Source organism: Motacilla alba, chromosome 4, assembly GCF_015832195.1.
Source record: "Motacilla alba alba isolate MOTALB_02 chromosome 4, Motacilla_alba_V1.0_pri, whole genome shotgun sequence".
NCBI lineage: Eukaryota > Metazoa > Chordata > Aves > Passeriformes > Motacillidae > Motacilla > Motacilla alba.
The window spans coordinates 41644072-41654069 of record NC_052019.1 but is presented as its reverse complement, the minus strand read 5'-3'; the positions used below and the strand labels follow the sequence as shown (position 1 = coordinate 41654069).

At 41.1% G+C, this 9998-nt stretch overlaps 1 protein-coding gene across 3 annotated transcripts in view; it reads left to right on the top strand.

The window, feature by feature from the left end:
- The first annotated feature begins 461 nt into the window (after positions 1-461).
- The window catches only part of GUCY1A1 (guanylate cyclase 1 soluble subunit alpha 1), a 33309-nt gene continuing 23772 nt past the window's right edge, over positions 462-9998 (top strand). Inside the window, exon 1 of one of the 3 annotated variants that reach the window (XM_038135603.1) lies at positions 462-606. The gene's annotated coding sequence lies outside the window, so the exon portion shown is untranslated. Of the gene's footprint in view, positions 607-670; positions 1034-9998 lie in introns of those variants that run through there. The other 2 variants (XM_038135604.1, XM_038135606.1) reach the window with 2 other exon arrangements.

Genomic DNA, 9998 nt, shown 5'->3' with positions numbered 1-9998 from the left:
AATAAAACAAATATGGCAGCACACGTTTTCGAACAGAAGGGTATGTGGAAGGATACTGGTGTGGAAAAGACGTCAGTAACCACAGCGCCGTGCCCCCAGTGACACAGGCTCTACTCGCGCGGAAGCCGCAGACAGAAGCTCCCGACTGCGCCGACTGACATTTCTTGAAGCCTAAACCCGTGGGGGCCGCAAGGCGAGGGGGCACCGGCGGGGCGGGGGGTACCGGGCAGCCCGCGTCCCGCTCGCAGCCCCGGCATTCCGCGCCTCCGGCGGTCCCCGCGCAGGGGCCGCTCCGCTCCGTTCCGCGCCGGCGGCGCTCAACGGGACCGGCACGGCTCTGGCACGGCTCTGGCACGGCTCTGGCACGGCTCTGGCACGGCTCTGCCCTGCCCGGCCCGGCCCGGCGGGCCCATCGCACCGCCCCCGGCCGCCGCCCCCGCCCCGCCGCCGCCCTGATTGGGCCCGCGGGGAGGCCCCTCCCGCCGGGCCCCGCCGCCGCCGCGCCGCGCCCGCTCCCCAAATACACCTTGGCGGCGCCGGGGAGCGGCAGCGGCGCCTGCCCAGAGCCCCTCGGCGGGGCTGCGGCCGCGGGCATCCCGCGCCATGGTGAGTGACGGAGGCAGGGAGGGAGCGAGCGAGCGGCGCCCGGGGCGCGGAGAGGGGCGGCGGGGACCCTGGACAGCGCTGGGACGGGGCGCCCGGCCGTGAGCGCGGGGCGCGGCCGGGGCCGGGGCTCTCTCCGGCCGGGCGGAGATCGGTGCTGAGCCCCGGCAGCGGGCGGGGGTCGCGGAAAGCCCTCTCCCCTCAGCGCCCCGAGCCCCGTGTGCGCCGTGCCCCGAGCCAGACATGGGCGGGAGCGAAACAGGGATCGTTTCGGGGCTGGAAGCGCTCGGGGAGCCCGCTGAGAGCTCCAGCCACGAGCGGTACTCCGGCGGCCTTTGTGCATTGTGAGGCTTTCTAAGAATTCGCGAACTGCTGATGCTCGTCGAGCTAATTAAACCCATTCAGGCTGGTGTTACTGCGTTATGCTTAGGTAAGGTTTCTTACCCGGTTTTCAGAGCAATTTATGTCATTCCACCTCATGAATTAGACACCAAGCTGATATTTCATCACATACTTGCTGCTCTATCAATAACTTCATCTCTGCATCTGCTATTCTAATTATTTCTTTCTCGTAGGAAGCATAAATGAACCCCTAAACTGTGTTGCATTCATGATGATTAGCAGTTTTTCAGTCAATTTTCTCCCTCTTCTTTCCATTTCTTCAAGACTTTAGGCTCGTAATCCCTTTTCTGAGGGAATAGGTTTGTTTCTGTGGCTAAAGCTCAGTGGGCATTACTAGCCTATGTTTAGTATTCCCTTAATAAAATCATCACCATCTATAATCATGAGACACTTGAAAACTTTTTCTCTCATATATAAAGGAATGCTTTTATGCATCTTTTAAATATCTTATGTCTCAAGCTTGATCTAATGCTGCTTCTAAAATGGCTCTATTTTCAGAGCTGGTCACTTATTCTGGGGATGTAGTAAGATGGCTTTCTAAGTTTGAAGGATGATTTAACAGGGAAAAAGTCATAAGCCAGGATGCAGTTTGTCTGTAATGCTGTATTTGGGCTTTTCACTTCCACTGGACTACAGGTTACACTGTGCTGCATGTGGCTTGCTCTAAAGAGAGATGGTCAGACATTTGCTATTTGGAATGCTAGTAGGAAAACCAACATTTTTATTCACTTGGATTTTCTGTTATTAAGTCTGAGAATACAGAGCTAGAGAATAATGTAACAAAGGAAGTTTTTTCATAACAAGTGTAAGAGTTTAATTATATTTGTATGAATAGAACACAGTGTTTTACTTATTTGGAAGTGGTCTAATCTTAGAATTTTTCCTAAGACAAAACTCCCAATGGAGCCACTCCCTTTTCTTGTAGTTAGAATTAAGATGATTTGTTTCTAAACTACAAAAAGTAGTCGTAAGGAAACATACACTTTAAATCATATAAATGGTCTAATACTTTTCTAGGGTCAGGAACAAAAGGTGGTGACAGGCTGTACTGGGAAGAGATTCCTGTAACAGACCACTTTACATAATTAATCAGAGAAGATAAGCAATTCAGGCATCCAGAGAGTGAATGCAAATGTGTTACAAATGTTGTCTTTGTAGGGAAGAGAATTGTAGAGAAGTTTCTTGCTTGGATTGTGTTGCTCTGGGCTGCTACATATGGCCATACGTTCTGATGACTGTTCTCTTCACTTTGCCAGTAGCAAGAACCTTAAATGAACCAGGTGACTGTCAGGAAGCACGAGGAGTACTGTAACAGTGATATAAAAACTTTGTATTTGCTGAAATCATGCTGATCCAAATCAGGCAGAAAAAGTATAGAAGGAGAGAGAAGAAAAGCACGTTTTCAGATTTCCACATTTCCTGGTTGTACTTCCTTTTTCTGTGGAAATATGTAGCTTGCAGCTATTGTGAGTCATGACAATGCAAGATCATAAGGCAAACATTGGAGGAGAAGGTAAGGAATTTAGTTCTAGAGTGGTTTTTTTTCAGTTTTTGACACCAATAAAATGTCTCACCGAGGTCTCGCTGCCCTCTCTTCCACTGGTTCACTTGCTGAGTACTCAAATTAATCAAATTTTTAATAAAACACTAAAAATGAGAAGTCATGGTCCATAAAAGTAAGTACTCAAGTTGAGTATATTTGTTTTACTGGGATTAATGCTTTCTTTAAAAAATCTGTCCTTAGCCTTCTATGATAGTCTGTTTCAAAACAGATCCCATAGTGAAATCAAAACATAAGTAAGAGTTGATAATAAAATCTAATATGCCAAATATCAGTAGCAGTAAAAACCTGGTTATGTCATGCTACAAAAGATAAAATATCAGTGCTATTATGAGTATGAATGCCATCTGTTTAAAATTCTAAAAAAAAATACCAAGACTCAGAATAAGTAGTCCAAGAAGCCAAGATAGAATTTGTAGCAAACACAGCTATTTTCCTTTTAACTGAAATGAGTAGTTAACAAAAAATCCTATAAATCATATTGTACTTTAAAAAAATCCCCAAAAATGAAAAATCAAGCACCTCAGTAATCTAAGCAAGAATATGCTACATTCTAAATTATCCACAAGGAAATATGTATAAGGTGGTACTGGCTGTATTTTTTATCTACTTTGTAGACTAGCAACAGGTTTTTATAAAGAAAAAAAAATATTTTTTCTTTATAAAAGCTTAATAATTTAAGAGAAGTTCTGTATGGGTAAAAAGAAATCTTATTTTAAAAAATTCCTGGAAACTACAGGACATGATTTAAATTATTTTATTGTAATGTTATTTAGAAATCATTACATTTCAGATTGCACATTTTATTAACAAATGAAATTTGGGCGCCATTGGAGACCTGCCATGAGAGTTTCTTTGCTGGGATTCCTTGCACTTTTTGTACTATTTACTTTTTGAAGACCTTTATTGTCTTTGTGTGTTAAAATTTACTCATGTGTTAAAATTTACTCATTTATGTTGATGTTTGCCATTGCAATTAAGATTTTTAGCATTTGAAGTTAAATTAGGGCCAAATCTCATATTTGACATTACTTTGAATATTCTTTCTAGCATGTCTTCACCATTTGAGATACGGCTGTATGATGTTTGTATATTGTATGTGTGATGTATATTCGGTGTCTTCCATGAGTAGTTGTATGACACATGGAGGTTCAAGTTTGTCATTAAACATATTATATTTTTAAGTCAGTTCAATGCATTGGCTTTTGTTCAACAAATCAACACTGTTCAGGGCAGAATGTTAGTATCTATTTAATTTTAAAATTACAATAGGATTTAAGCATGTGCTTAAATTGACTAGGGCTATGATGTAAACAATAAATTAATTTTTACTAATAAAGGCAGCAAAAATTCCTAGAAAAAGCTGATTTTGTGTAAGGTTTTTGTTTATAGATTCACATGCTTTGAGACAACTGAAAAAAACATGTTAATATCTATAGGTAAGCCTTTTACTTGTGCCATAGGTACTGACTGCAGCTCATTTGGTGACATGCTGTTCTTCCATTTTTTTGGTTGTCCTAATCGGGTGATGGCAGTTGTAGGTCAGTGCTAGGAAGTGGCTCACCACACAGGATATTTATTTTTGTAGATGTGGTGTTGAGAGCAAGCTGATATCGAATGCCTTTTTGTAGGAGTGCACGTTTCACTGTTCTGCTGCTTCATGACCTAAGCCAGAGCAAATACGATCCCTACAGATGAATTGTACTTCACCACGGAGAGGCCTCACCACGTCCTGTTCATTGATTCTGACCCCAGGCACTTCTGTGAGCTTCAGGGCCTCCACAGGCCTTCAGTCTTTAGGAGAATTCCAGCCATCAGAGCATAGTATTCTGTGATACTCACTTCCAGTTGTTTTTTATTAATGTTTCCTGTTATATGATAGTTTTGTTAAGTGGAATAGATGCCCTTGCTAAGAATATTACTGCTTTCAGATTTAATTGAGATTAATTGTATTTTAACTGACATTCTCATTTGATTCAAATGCCCCCTTCCATGGTTCAGGCCTTTACTGCTACTTTTAAGCACTCTCCCAGCTACTTGAACTTGGCAGTGTTGTGGTACACATTATTCTTGATTTTACTGCTCTGACTCTTTAAATTAGTTCCTTTGTATTACTTAAAGTCAATTTGTGAATTGATTTTCTTCTTGCATATTCACTGTTCACACTCAAAGTAGCTGTTCCAAGAGAATGGTGACCTGCTAGCAGAAGCATTCAAATGAACCCCCTTGTGCAAGTCAACCCCAGGAGGGTAATTCCTTTCAGGGGGGGCACTAAGCTCAGATGATAACCAAGCTGTGGTCTTGTGTTATTTCTTAGAGGGTATTTCCTTCATGAGAGCCCCTGTCTCTACTTCCTATGCATCTGTATCTGCCTGTGAACAGAATGCTGTGCTGTCCCTGCTTGAGTGACAAGGCCACTTTTTCTCTGCCCTAAGGCAAGGGGAGAAATGCCTGGAGACTTGCACTCCTGCAGGGGGCTGTGGGGCATGGAGCTGTCTGGAACCCTCCCTTGGGATGGTTTGGCTATGCCTTGCACTTCACGCTTGGCTATGCCCATTGATTGTTTCAGCTAAGTCCATACAGAAAATAGGTCAGCCATGCAGTGGCTCAGGAAGAGAGCTTCAATTGTGTAGTTGTAATCTAGAAACAGGACGTGTGTATCATCTTGGAGGAGACTGGAACCACTTCCAAAGATGTTATCAAGCATTGTGGAATCTAGCCCTTGGACAGCTGTTTGTATTAGAGAGCTGCAGGGAATATCCCATGCAAGTCATCCAATTGCCTCCCTGGGAATAAAGTTAAAATTTATTGTTAGAAGGCCGCATGCTAAAATTCTTTGATTATTTCCCCCTCCACAAATGGACATTGAAAGAAACATACATTTATTAAGTGAATCTGTTCCTCAACCCAGTTCTGAGTTATTCAGAACAAAAATGCATCATGCTTTTGGGAAAAAATGTATTTTGTGGGAATCCTCCTGGTGTAATTCTTGAATGTCACTGATTCCAGAGAGTGCAGTAAAACTTGTGGTTTCTGTGATGCCATGTACAGTAGTTGCTGCTAAACTCTCCACTTTTAATAAATAATAGCAAAAAACCAAGTTTCTCAATAGACAGAAGTGTGTTGTGCAGTGATGACTGCCTTTCTAATGCTAACCAAAGTAAATCTGTATTTAATTTCATTTTAACCTTGCATTTCACTTGGCACTTGATACAGATGCAGACTGGCAAAAATTGTTCAGGGAAAGCTGATTGCCCTCCTCGGCAAATACAGAAACTCTTCACACACAAAAGAGCTTTAGTAAAAGCCTGAATACAGAGGAACACCTCAGCAACATTTCTAGTTTGTTACTGGGAAAAATTGGCATTTTATGTTTGCTCATAAGGATTTCTATGATTTGAAAACACAAGACAATATGCTCAGGTGCTGCCTTCTGGTTAATGGTGGGGGGATCTGTTTACACGAATAGCTGTGTTTCTCCCTAGCCCTGACTGCTGGCATCCAGGACCCTAAAATACTCGTTGCCGTTCCTGTTTTAAATAGAAATGCTAAAAATGGCAAAATTTCCAGGTCTTCAGAGAAAGCATGTATCAATCTAACTTTAAATCTCCTTTTTTGTTGTTTTTGCTGAAATTGTCTTCATAGCTGTCTCTTGTCTCTTTGCACTGGCAAGCTGAAAGTGCAAAACCATTTGCCTTCATGATGAGAGAAATCTTTGGTGGACTGATACACTTCTGAAATTTTAGTGAAAATGGAGCCCTTAGTCCTTAGAGCTCACGAGGCATATTTAGAGGTAGGATTTTAGAATTTCCCCATGGGAAGAATGTTATGGAGAGAGAGAGTGTTGTGGCTTAAGTAACTTAGCAAGGCTTTTGGTCAATGGGGAACTAATTTTTTTTTTCTCAAAAACTGTGACAGAAAAAATTAATTATAGCTTGGATGAAATGCTTGTTTTGATACAGTTAAAGTTCCCAAACAAGTTGCATGCTATTAAAAACCAGCCAAGGGGAAATGCATTTCCTTTAAGGAATTATGAAGCCTTCAGAAGTAACAGAATAACATTAAACTTGCTGTGTGTTTGCCATGAAGATTTAGTATGAGGATACCTTCCTTGTTCTGCATGTATATTTAGCACCTGCATCCTTTTATGAATCCTACCTGCAAAATCTATTAGAATTTTACTATGTAAAGTGTTTTCATCCCATTGCTGCTTTTAAAATCTGGCTGCCAATTTTTATAAGGTCAAACATGACTTTCCTAAATCACTCAGATCTACTAAACTGCCCAACAAACTTGTGCAATCTCTTAACTTGTGCTAAGACATCTGGATTCACTACTTAGCCTGGCTGCTGTCTTCTTTTTGTGATCTCTAGCATGCCTTATTCCCCCACTTATAAAGAAGGCATAGTTATGCTCCTTTAATATCCCATTTTTCTGTCTTAGCCATTCATAGGGCAAACCCTTCAGGTCAGACATCATCTTTTGCTGTGTATTTCTGTATGGCCCTGGTCTTAATTGGAGCCTTCTCGGTTAAAATAAGCAAGTAATAGGCCTACCAACAGCAATAGAGAGAGAGAGAGAGTAGAATGCAGGGTATCAGAGAAATGGCACTATTTCTCTGCTAAGCAACCTGCCCAAGGATGACCTCACAGAAGGTTAAATACCAGTATTTAAGTGTAAATAGAAGTTCTTTAAGAATTTTCGTAAGTCGTGATCTTGCTGACTAAATAGTGAGACCTTCATGGATGTTGAAAGGTAATGAAATATATTTCCCTTTGAAGACAAAAACATTTGGTTGTGTGGTGGCAAAGAAATAACACAGAGGACACCAGTCTTCATCTCAAGTTAGGCACAGTTTGCAAAACCTTTTGATGTGCTCATGAGACAGAGACCACATTTGTAGTGTGACACTGAAAGTCTGTTGCTGATCTGAAAATTAGTATCATCTTTGATCAGGTTTGGACTTAGCCCTGTATGTCACATGCTCCTCATCTGTGGGAGAGGCAGCATGATTGTCAACTATATGTGGAAAAAGTCACTGACCATAACAACAGTAAATTTTAGAACCAACAGAGGCATGGCTAGTCACAGTTTGAAGTGTGCAGCTATACCATGCATGAGATAGAGGTGGGTGGGCATCATGTCACTGACTATTCTCGTAGCAGATTAGAGACAGGGACTCAGAAATGCCAATAAAAACTGGCTTTGATGGTTGCTTAATATATGAAATGCGGTTTCATGATATCTTCCTTTGAGTTTCTCTTTGAAAGTTATTTGAAGTTCTAAGTAATCATAAGTTCTAAGCAAAAATGGGTTCAAACGATAGAGGGGAATTAAAAGGAAAAAGTATCTTTTCAAATAGGCTTTGAAACAGTGAAAAACAAGGACTACTGAAAGGATACAGGGGTATGATTTACCTGTAGCAAAAACGAAAATAGAATATCTATCCCTGCCTGTGTTGTGGGCAGAATTTTGTTAGCAGGAAATTGGTATATGGAAAAATAAGATGGTAAATAAGAGAGTGGTAGTGGCAGAAAGGCATCTAAGAAAATAGTTAGATTTTATTGCCATTGTTGTAAGTTAATATGTTGTAAATGGCTGATCTATTTAATGCTGGAATAAATATGCTCAAAAAGGCAGCTATATGGGTTTATATGACAAATACTCAGTGTTTTTTTTTCCCCAACTGTTACACTAAAGTAATGGTAAACACTCATGATCTTTAGTAAAATATTAATAAATGCATTTCGATCTTTAAACTTAGGTTTGGCACTCTGTCTTTTAGCAAAGAAACTGCATTACTTAGGAATGCAATCCTAACATCAGTTTAACATACTATGGGCATCGTGGGATTTAGTTGCCTGTTAGAAACAGAGTTGAAAACCCAGAGCAAAGGTTTGAAATGTGAATATGCTGCAATGGTACTTGTGGTACTGTGAGAATTTAATTTCTCCATTGTCACAAGATACTTGTAAAGTTAGTGCTTGTGTGTTGTTAAAGCTTGTCAGGTCCAAGTATTTAAAATAAATGTTTTATATTTTCCACATCACCTAAAGTGTAAGCAGAAATGTCAAATATTTCTGACCCGATATAAAGGAAGACTATACACAGTGCAAGTGCAGCAGCCTTTCTTTCCTCCCTGTGTTATTTTTACCTGTTGAGAGTGCACTCTGCAAGATTCGTGGTGCTTCAAAATGCTCTAGAATGCCAAAATGCTTTAAAAATGTTGTCTTCATATTGGCAGGAAATTCTTTGTGAAGGAGATACTACCTTTCTTTGTCCTTAAACTTAAGTCTGTGGTTTACATCCTCCAGGAACTCGTGCATCACATTCCCTCTGTCTGCCCCAGCTATTCTCATGGCTTCTCAGCCTTTACTCCCTCAGAAAATGGGGAACTTGCAATGTAGCATCCTGTTTCTGAGTATGTAAACAAGTACAGAGGTGGAACCCATTATTTGTTACATGATTTCTTTTTTCAAGGGTCCAGAGAACAATAATTTTAACTGTCTAGGCAAAGGAGTCTATCTCTTCAAGATAATACTGAAATAACATTCAAAACCTATTTGAAGTACTCCTCTGAGTACATATGCACTTGATATGGCTAGAATTTGATTTTGGTTCATTTTTAGCTTTTCTGCTGCAGTTCACTAGCCAGTTGCTCTGCTCTTTCACCTCTGAAACAGCTGAATTGTGTTCTTTTCTGCTTGGAGTTGTTATTCACAGAACTAGTATGCAACACAGCAAGTTGACGACATCCTGTTATATGGCTCCATTTAGTAAATGAATGTAGTTTCTTAATATAATGAAAGAAAACAGGTGTTCAGTGGTGGATTTCCATTTTACAGATTTAAAAAACAGCACATACAGAATTCATATGTTATTCATTAACATTTTGGTGGGAAATTGTCCTTGAAGGACCTTTGGTGTGGCACAGTCCCTACACTTAAAGTGAACCTAAGGTCTGTGGGTAGCTGAAGTGTTGAGACAAAGATGTTTATCAATAACATTTGATTTTAGTTTAGGTTCTCAACAAAGTAATCTGAGATGACTCTGTTGCTACTTTTCTTTGTCTGTTGCTCCTGTTTGGGAGCTCCTCCAGACCAAGATGCTTAGCTGTGTTGTGTCCTCATTTTGCATGAGGACTGAAGCCCAAAGCCTCCCAGCACTGAATCATAAATTGCCACATCTTGAACTAAGAGCTGGGTGCCCGTACAGTTCCTTACCTTCTGTGGTGGCAGTGGGAGGAAGGTCTCCTTGTGTTTATGGGTGGCTGCTGACCCCTGTGCACTTCCATGCTGCCTCACTGGAATGCAGGTCAGGGCCTTGAAGGAAGCTGGTTAAGTAATCCTTCCATCCTGGGATCTCAACATGTGCAGCACTAACTGGTATTTCAAAAGGCCTGATGGAGAGAGAAAAGAGGTTCCTTATAGAC